The sequence below is a fragment of the Alligator mississippiensis genome, chromosome 11, assembly GCF_030867095.1.
Source record: "Alligator mississippiensis isolate rAllMis1 chromosome 11, rAllMis1, whole genome shotgun sequence".
In the NCBI taxonomy this organism is placed as follows: domain Eukaryota; kingdom Metazoa; phylum Chordata; order Crocodylia; family Alligatoridae; genus Alligator; species Alligator mississippiensis.
Window position 1 is genome coordinate 41,119,956 of NC_081834.1, and position 10,598 is coordinate 41,130,553.

A 10,598-nucleotide genomic window follows, 5' to 3' on the forward strand; every position below is an offset into this window, starting at 1 on the left:
CCAATGACATCAATAATGAGCATGACTCTCTGGTCTCAAATCCAGAAGATGCTTTAGAAATTAACTGCCAGAGCAAAGCAAGGGTTGCCACAAACTTAGTGGCATTCTCGGTTTCTCTGAAATGTCTTTCTTTGTCTCTGTAATGTGACCAGACCTTTTGAGTAGTGTATTTGCTTTGATTGCAGACAAATGCTCCAAGTTCTGCAATTCAAACCCCTTGCCCCCAACTCCTCTATCCCCATTCAACTACCTCGTTCCCTGAAAGATGGACAAGCAAAGAAAAAAACCCTGCCAAGTGGCAGTCTTCAGGGTCTGAATGCAGAACAATTTTTCTTTTACACTGAAAATAATTGATGCAAAAGTTTCAACCTTTGTGGTCATAGTTCAGGCCATAACTTGCTGTAAGAATCCTGAAAGGCACCTGTGCGCCAGGGGTTTTGACACATTGGTGCCTTTCAGGGTGCTTCCAGCAAGTTATGGCCTGCATGATGACCACAAAGGTTGCAACTTTTGCATCGATCGTTTTCAATGTAATTGTAAAAGAAACGCTTGGATCCTTATCTTGCTGGGGTGATCTGACCCCAGCTGACTTCCTGCCCCTTGGGCAGGGGGCTGGACTTGATGATCTTGGGAGGTCCTGTCCAGCCCTAATGTCTATGAAATCTATGAAAAATGGTACTGCATTCAACCCCTGCAGACTGGCATTTGGCAGTGTTGTTTCTTTGCTTGTTCACCTTTCGGGGAATGATGTAGTTGAATGGAGATGCTGGAGTTGGGGGCAAGGGGTTTGAATTGCAAAATTTGCAGCATTTATCTGCAACTGGACCAGATACACTACTCAACAGTTCTGGTCATATTAGAGGGAGACAAAGAAAGACATTTCAGACAGAGAAATCGAGGATGCTGCTGAGCTTGTGGCAGCCCTTGATTTGCTCTGGCAGTTCATTTCGAAAGCACCTTCTAGATTTGAGGACACCATTCCCGCACTCAGGGGTTGTGCCCCGCGTGCCCCATTGGGTGCTGCCTCACAGGGCATTTTGGCGGGCATGCTGAGCATGCCTCCCTTGTCCCATGGGGCCTCCCTTGTCCCACAGGGCCTGAGACTAAATTCTGTGGTTTAAAAGTGGGTTAAGACCTGCAGGAGTTTGGGAGGCTAGGAATCAAGGCAGGCCTCACTCTCCGCTCGTGGTGTATTTTCTCAGGCTCTGCACAAGCTGCTGTGATTGAGCCTGGGGTCAGACATACTGAATGGGCCTGTTTGATGTGCCAAGGGCCTGTTCGTTGTGCCAAGGGAATTGTGTGTGTGGGTCCACCAGGTAAATTTTAAGCCTCCCTTAATTCGGGAGGCTGCTGGGGGCACAGCAGCTGATTTTTTGGGACAACACATGTGAAAACAGGGATGGGAGTGTGTGTCAAAGGTTTATAACGAATCCTCCAAGTGGGGACACTGAGCAGAGCACATCAGTCAGCTCCGGCTGGCCCTTGACACCCGCTAAGTGTCAGGGGCCTGTAACACTTGAGGAGGTGGCTGTCTATTTACTGAGAGGCTGGATCCCTGTCAGAAAGCCCATCAAAGGGATGCCCTGCAGGAAAGCTATAAGATAGTGGCCTTGCTGAGAAAAGGTTCCTGTCTCCTTGTTAGCAAGCGGCTCTGTGCAATAATAAAGGGACTCCATTTGGACTACAGGAACTGGATCTTTGTTTAAATGCGCTGTATTCATTGCTGCGGCCTGCAGCTATGCTGTGCATTGTGTGCTCAGAGCTGTTGCACAGACCCCAAGTACTTGAAGTTTTCTGGTGTTTCTCTCCAAATCATCTCCCCTCCAACTTCTGCTCCACGTTGTTGCAGTAAAAAGTCATGAGGTCTCTGCTGTGCCTAAGTTGGCTTCTGCTCGGACGTTATCCTTGCTCCATTATATTTGAGGAGGTTGAGACTCAGGGTGTGGACACCCATAACAATTGAACAGTTCCCAAATGTCATCGATTGAGAACCCTGTCACAATTGTGTGGAGTGCTGTGGCTCCAACACCAGAGGACAGGAGTGAGCACCCAGATCAGTATGGCTCACAGTGGGCAAGTGCAGGGAGGGAACAGGACAGGGAAGAGTGCTTGCACTTATGCTTGGGAGGTCCTGGCAGGTGGGTGACCTGTGTCTGGGGCCTTTTCACATTTCTGCTTTCCAATCTCTCTTAAACATGAATTCAGCAAACTTCACTAGCTTGCAATTGACTGAAGTCTGCAGTGAGCTTGCCTGACTTGGGAGGGGTGGGGGTGCTTGGACCCACAATTTAGCTTCCTAGGGCCTGGGGGCATGGTGAGAGGCTGGGGTGAGGTAATGAATGAGGACATATAGTTGTTGTAAAGATAACCTTTATTTAACAAGGAGCACATGGATAGAAGGTGGCAACAAAAGGGAGCAATAGAGTTCTGGCTACATACCAGAGCAGCCAGTTGCAGCAACATGTGGTGGGGGGAGGAGCAAGGCAGGGTGGGATGCCTGGAGGACCAACCAGGTTTGTGTCACAGAACACTTGGTGTTCATGTATAAAACAAAACCGGTTCACAGGGAACCCGTTAAAATAGTGCTTTGATTCTCCAGATACACTTTTGAGCCATTTCAGGAAGATTTAAACCACTTTAACAGGGTTGTACATCTGTCCACTTCAGGCTTAACTCACATTTAAACAATTTTAAGTGTTGTGTGTATCCATGCCCTCAGAGTCTCCAGAATCTTTGTGCAATAGAGAGGGCCTGTCCACAACCTCTCCCCTGGGAAAGACTCAGAGCTATTCTAATCCAACATGCTAACATGGCATTTCCAGAGCTTCCAAGAAAGGGCTGCATTTCATCTACACTGTGTTTTTTAAACATTAGTGCAGACTCAAACATAGAAATGTCATATCCTACCCTTCTGAGGGCTGGCTTCATTCCTGGAAAGGGTTTGGGTCTCAGCTGGGTTGGAAAAGGGTAAGAGGTTGCACACCTGGGCTTTAGCAGAGTCATGAAAACTCCCTGCATGTGGAAACTCCTAAACATCCTGGATGAGAAACCACACATCTCCCAAGAATTGTCTTGTGTCCCCGAAGGGTCCCTATGAGCATTCTCCTAACTGTTTGGCTAGTTCAAGGATGCCATCCCACCTAGTATAATCTAGGAGCAACCTTGTCTGAGAATAACTTTGTTTTCTTGGTCTCAACTATCTTCTGTCCATGGAGCAGACTTCCTAATATTTGAAACCAGCATTGTCTCCCAGGGGCCTAAGGAGTCATTAAATGAAGATCCCCACCACCCTGGGGAAAGGAAGCTCTACTTAAGCTAACCCAGGTTAGTATTGTCCCCAGCTGGGGGGAACACTCATGTTTCCACCTATGACTAACGCCATGTGATAGCTCCTCCTTTCCTCAGCCTTTGGATAGGACACAGAGTCATAATTTGTCCCCTTTTCTTCAAATGCTGGGGAAATAGTTGCAAAGGGATCCAGCGGTTGATTTTCCTCTCTCTAACAGTCTTGTTTTTGTTTGCTGCTTCCTTTTGTGTCTCTTTTCACCCCAGCACAGGGACTGACTTCTGTCTGGATTTTCTTTGTATCCCAACAGGTGATGGGACAGTGAGTGAGAAGAAGGAAAAGGATCCTAGGCAGGAAGGCCCTGAACAAATGGAACCAAAGGAGATGTTGCTGGGAGGACCCGAAGGAGATCTTTTCCTGAATAAAAATCTAGGAGAATCTTGTGAGAGGCATCAAGAAAGCAAATCAGGGGAGAAACAGGGAAAATCCATTCAATATGAGGGAGATTTGGAAGACCTCAGTGAAACGACAATCCAGCCAAGAATCTGCACCAAAGAGAAACCATATACATGCCCAAAGTGTGGGAAAGAGTTTGCCCAGAGATCATATCTCACTAGGCACCTGCAAGTTCACACAGGGGAGAGACCCTATAGCTGCCCAGAGTGTGAGAAAAGTTTCAGTCGAAGCTCAGCTCTCATTATACATCTGAGAACACACACAGGAGAGAGACCCTATGAATGCCCTGACTGTGGGAAAAGCTTCAGTCACAGCTCAGTTCTCATTATACATATGAGAACACACACAGGTGACAGGCCTTATGAATGCCCCGATTGTGGGAAAAGCTTCCCCCAGAGGGCATACCTAGCTGTGCATCGGAGGATCCACACGGGAGAGAAGCCCTACAAATGTCCTGACTGCGGGAAAAGCTTCAGTTCCAGCTCATACCTGATCAGCCATCAGATAATCCACACCGGGGAGAAACCCTACAAATGCCCTGACTGCGGGAAAGGCTTTAATCGGAGATCATCAGTATCTAGACATCGTAAGACCCACACAGGCGAGACCCCTTATGAATGCCTCGACTGTGGGAAGAAATTCATTCAGAAGTCCAACCTTATCTCACACCAGAGAAGACACACAGGGGAGACACCTTATACGTGCCCGGAGTGCGGGAAACACTTCAGACAAAGATCACAGTACACTGTACATAAAAGAAGCCACTCTGGGGAGAGACCCTGCAAATGCCCCGACTGCGGGGAGAGCTTCAAGCAGAGCTCAGAGCTGAGATCTCATCAGAGAGTCCACGTGACAGAGAAAAACTATAAATGTCCCGAGTGTGAGAAGAGCTTCTATGATGGGTCAGACCTTATGAAGCACCAGAGAATCCACACGGGAGAGAAACCCTATAAATGCCCTGACTGTGGGAAGAGGTTCCGGAGCAGCTCACACCTCTTTAGACATCAGGGCCTCTACACCGGGCAAAAGTGCTATGGCTGCCCAGAATGTGGGAAAAACTTCAGTATGAGCTCACATATGACCAAACATCTGCGAATCCACACGGGAGAGAGACCCTACGAATGCTCGGAGTGTGGGAAAAAGTTTACTCAAAGATCAGTTCTCATTAGACATCAGAGAGTCCACACAGGGGAGAGACCCTATAACTGCACAAAGTGCGAGAAAAGTTTCAGTCAGAGCTCAACCCTTACTAGACATCAGAGGACTCACGCAGGGGAGAGGACCATATAACTGCCCCAACTGTGGGAAGACCTTCTGCCAGGGGATCTACCTAGCTCAACACTGGAGGATCTACACGTGGGAGAGAAGGCCTATAGATGCCCCGGCTGCAGGAAGAGCTTCAAACGGATCCAAACTTACCAAACCGCAGACAATCCACACAGGAGAGCAGGTGTACAAATGTCTGTGCTGTGGGAAAAGCTTCACGCGGAGGTCAGACCTTTATATGCATTGCACTGCTCACCAAGGAGAGAGACCCTACAACTGCCTGGAGTGTGGGAAATACTTTACTAGTGTCTCAGCCCTCTTACATTGGAGAATTCACACAAGAGGGAGATGGTAGAAATTTCCTGGCTGTGAGTAAAATTTCGGTGATGGCTCAGCCCTTTTGAAGCACCAGAACATCCACACTGGTGAGAAACCATGTAAATGCCCTGACTGGGAATAGCTTCCATAACAGCTCACATCTCATTAGATATCAGAGAGATTATACAGCAGGCAGAAGTCCTATAGGGCCCAGAGTGTAGAACAAACTTCAGTACAAGCTCAGACATTATTTCACATCTGAAAAGCCAGATCTGTGGCTTCTTGAAGCAATACAAAAATGTGCTTCATTTGAAGAAGGGTGAAGGGCATCAGGCAGGCTGGAGAGTTTGTTTTATTGTGGGCAGAGGATGCAGCTGGTAGCTTCAAAGCAGAAGGGAACACTGGGCACAGGGGAAATGGGGCATTTCAGAAAGCAGGTAATGAAATTAGTAGGGAGACAGATCCACACACTTTGCCCATCCTGTCCAATTGATGGTACAAGGACAAATACCCCACGGCAGTTTGTCCCTGTCTTCTCTGTAGCTCCTAAAGCCACCTGGAGTGGGCAGGGAATTATATTTATGGAGACATCGAGGAGCCTTGTGCGGTGTAGTTGTAGGCAATGGGATTGTAGGCAGCCTTGCCTAATGGGTAGGCAGCCTGGCTAATGTGTTACTGAGGGAAGGCAGATATCAGGGGCTGGATCAGAGTTTAGGAGCCAAATAGAGGAGTGGGAGTAGAGGCCAGATCCGGAACCAGATATGAAGACATTGATTGGGTGCAGAACCAGAGCCGGAGCCTGAGCTGGATCCAGTAGCTCTGGGAACTGAGCAGAGCCTGGAGCGAGTTTTAGGCTCTCCAGGAGTGGAGCAGAAACCAGAGCTGGAACCGGCTTTGGACACTTGGAGGAGAGAGAGGAGAGGCCAGATCCAGCACTGGATTTGGAGGCATTAGATGCAGAACAGAAACAGAAGCCAGAGCCTGAGCCAGATTTGGGAGCTTTGGGGACTGGGCCATCCCTGGGGTGAGTGGGTTTCAGAAACAAAACTGGAGCTGGAGGGGAAAGAGGCACTGAGAATGGGTTTGGAGCTGAAGTGACAGTCAAAGTCGGAGTGGGCCTCTGGCACTCCAGAGGCAGGACTGGAGCTGAAGCTAGAGTTGAGGTTGGAGCAGGCTTCACGAGTCCCAGGAACATGGCAGGAAATGGAGCCAGATCTGGAGTTGAGCCAGAGCCAGGGCAGGTTTCTGGTGCTCCAGGAGCAGGGCTGGGACAAGCTGGAGCTAGAGTGGAAGCATGCTTTGGGTGCTCTGTGGACAGGGCTGGGAATGGAGCCAGAAAGGGCCTGGGAGGCTGCTCCGGGGGCAGAGCCAGGGCCAGAGGAAGCTGGGGGCCCTGCCTTAGCACGTTCAGGCGTATCCCAGATGGCCTGGTCCAGAAGGGTCAACACCACTGCCATGGCCTGTATGAACTCATCCAAGTTGTCTAGGAGGCAATCCAAGACATTACCAAAAAGGAGGTAGATCTTTATGCTCACTGTCACCATGTCAGTGGGGTTGGCCTTGGGGGCACGTAGGCAGTAGCACCAGTGAAGACACTCCACGATTCCCAGGGCTGCCATCAGAGTGCTCAGAGAGAAGCACCTCTGGCTTGCAGGCAGTGTGAAAGGTTGATGCTGTGCAGGTATGAGCAGCAGCCCGGGCCTTCAGGGACTCCCTTTCTTGCCAAGGAGGTTTCAGAGTTGACCTGCAGTGCTTTGCCCCTTTGCTAAGAAAGCCTTACAGGCAGCCATTGAGCCCCTAGGAGGGGGCACAGTGGTTAAGAGGAAGGCGGAACAGCCAAGCTATAAGGGACTGGGCCATAGGCAGTCTGCCTAATGATTATGCCACTGAGGGAAGGCGGGGACCAGGGGCTGAGTTAGAGTTCGGGAGCCAAATTACCAAATCCAGAGGGAAATCCAAGGGATGGAGTTTGCAACACAGGCCAGGGTCAGGGTCTGGGAATCAGAGGCTGAAGTACTAAGTCCAAGGTCAGAATCCAACCACAGAGCCAAGCAGGGTCAGGAAACCAGGAAACATCCATGGGGGAATCCAAAGCTTGAGTCCAGGAACAGAGCTGAAACCAGGGTAAGGAACAAAGAAAGCCAGAGGAAACGGGCCAGAAGGCTTGCCAAAGCAGATGGGGGCCAGAACAGCTGGATGGCCTCAAGGCTGTTGCCACAGGTAGGAATAAATGGGGAGACTGAGCGTCCAGCTGGTGAACTAGCTGGGGCAGAGGTTGTCAGCCAGAGAAAATATACCCAGATTGGGCTGCCTGTTAGGGTCCCTGACAATTGTATTACAGTAATAAATGCTGTAAATACACAACAGGAGTTTACAATAATGCACACAGTTCAGTGGATGTCTCTGCAGGTGGGAGGAAGAGAGAACTGGAGTCTGAGAAATGCACGCAGTAAAATTTCCCCTGGAGGTGAGGGGTTTTAGGGTTTGCATTGCTATTGGGAGTGCAGAGGGGTGTAGTGTGCGCAGGGGTGTTGGGCCACAGGATTCTTGGGTTTTATTCTACACAGAGAGGAGAGTGAGCCTAGTAATGAATCTAACCTAGAAAGATTCTGGGCATCCTGCTAGTGTCTTCCTGGGATAGCATGTGATAGTTACCGGCCATGTCTACATGAGTGACGGGGAGCACAGTTGTTACTGCATAGTCATTTAATACTGGCATAACCAAGTACTAAATGACTGTGCAGTAACCGGCGCTACGGTGCAGTACCATCACTGCATGTTTTTTTTCTGATGCTACCGTGCAGAAGCTCATTATAGGCTCGGCAGTGCTATGTTGGCTAGCACTATGGAAGCAAGAGACTTGGGGGTCATCATTGACCACAAGATGAACATGAGCCTGCAATGCAATGCTGCGGCTAGTAAAGTGACCAAAATGCTGGCTTGCATCCATAGATGGTTCTCAAGCAAATCCCGGGACGTCATTCCCCCCTTGTACTCGGCCTTGGTGAGGCTGCAGCTGGAGTACTGTGTCCAGTTTTGGGCTCCACAATTCAAAAAGGATGTGGAGAAGCTTGAGAGAGTCCAGAGAAGAGCCACGTGCATGATCAGAGGTCAGGGAAGCAGACCCTACGATGACAGGCTGAGAGCCCTGGGGCTCTTTAGCCTGGAAAAGTGCAGGCTCAGGGGTGATCTGATGGCCACCTATAAGTTTATCAGGGGTGACCACCAGTATCTAGGGGAACGTTTGTTCACCAGAGCACCCCAAGGGATGACGACTAGGTCGAATGGTCATAAACTGCTACAAGACCGTTTCAGGCTGGGCATAAGGAAGAATTTCTTTACTGTCTGAGCCCCCAAGGTCTGGAACAGCCTGCCACCAGAGGTGGTTCAAGTGCCTACATTGAACACCTTCAAGAGCAAACTGGATGCTTATCTTGCTGGGATCCTATGACCCCAGCTGACTTCCTGCCCTTTGGGTAGGGGGCTGGACTCGATGATCTTCCGAGGTCCCTTCCAGCCCTAATCTCTATGAAATCTATGAAATCTATGAAATTACTACTGCGCCATAGTGTCTTGTGGAGATGCAGCCACTGATAGTCAGTATTGATGGTAATAGTTGCCCAATTCCCTACAAAGTCATGATACCTAATGTAAAATGGATCCAAATATCAGGGACACCAAGGGAAAGAACGTTTCCTTATTAGTGAACACGCTGCCCTACCCCTTTGCTACCTCTCTGCCTACCTCTGTCAGGGGAAGGGTTTTATTGAACAGAAGAGCTGTTTATTGGCTGTATTCCTTTGTCCATCTTAAGGAAGGGGCTCACATTGTTACCCTCTGGAATTTTCCCTGAAATAATTGTCCCATGAAGGATTTTCTCCCTGCATCGGGATAGTTGAGAATTTCTGGAAAATCAGGTTTCAGCAGAACCTTTGTCTGCCTTTGAAGCTTTCACCTTTTCTGATTTCTTTCACCATCAGCATAAATAAATTCCTATTAAAATGTTTTCCGTATTTTTGGCTCCCTGTTTTCTCCAAAATTTCCTTTGTTCTTAAATTGCAAGATAAGAGGTAAAACGCCACATACCAGGTAATTTCCTTTCCTTTAAGAGAAATTTCTCACTCCTTAGCCCTGTAGCTGACTCTCCTTTCTAGGGAAAAGGGGTTAATTTTAAGGAGAGGCCCATGCATCCCTCAGGCAACTCATTTAATTCACCACACTCAGGATTGTGGAGCCGTGTCAGAAACTGGGTGAATAAACCTGTCTGTGTATTTATTATGGGTTTGACCTAAAGGATAAGCAAATGCCTGTCAAAATCTAACAAACCTCACCAAGGTTAAAATGACTGTAACTTCACTAAACTAAGAGTGAAAATATAATAGGCAACAGTCAATCCTTTGGATCATGGTATATGCTTAAGAGGTCTATTCAGGTGCCTGATGAATCCACTTGCACGGAGTCCTGAGACCATCATGCCAAGACCTTCAACGCATATGCCGAGGCAAGAGTATGGAGGAGTGGAGGTTGTCCAAGACCTACCGTCCTTTAGACCATTGAGACAGAATCCAAAGTCCAGACCAAGTCCAGATGCTCAGTGCCTCGATGGTTGTACGTTCTGCCAGAGAACAACAGATAAGAAATTCTGCTGACTGCTTAATGCCTCAGAGAGGGTATGCTCCTGTCAGGATGATGTCCTTTAGCTTTTCTCCAACTGAGGAGTACCCACAAGGCAGTGGGCTCTAGGGTTTTTAGATGCCCTATACTCACCTTATTCTGGAGGTTGCAATATGGTGGTATTTTATAGGAGCTACCCCTCCATGAGTAGCACTATCATGTTGCCCCCAGTCCCTCCTGTCAGATGCAGTTTGTGGTTATACTTAGGACCATAAGTAAAAATATTCAAACATCAAATCAAGGTCAGTCATGGTGGATAAAAAATCTATAAATTTAAATTGATTTTATTTCAAATAGACTTTCTTATTAAATTATTATTTGAAATTGTAATTCTATCTGAAATCTTGATAGTCTACATCCGGGGTTAGCAACCCCCAGCACGCATGCTGAGCATGGAATGCAAGGCCATTTTGCTCGGCACACCACCACCAGCCCAGGCTCTAAGCAGCTGCTGCCCGGACACGGAGCCCAGGCTGCTCCCAGCAGGCAGTTGGGAGGCTGCAAGCCCTGCTGCAAGCAGACCGGGCTCCATGGGCCGGCTGCAGCCAGGAGGCTGCAAACAACTGCTCCGCATGTCGGCACTCCGGCACCTTCCAAG

At 48.7% G+C, this 10,598-nt stretch overlaps 1 pseudogene; it reads left to right on the forward strand.

The window, feature by feature from the left end:
- The window catches only part of LOC109280626 (zinc finger protein OZF-like), an 18,281-nt pseudogene extending 8,949 nt beyond the window's left edge, over window positions 1–9,332 (forward strand).
- The last annotated feature ends 1,266 nt before the right edge of the window (window positions 9,333–10,598 follow it).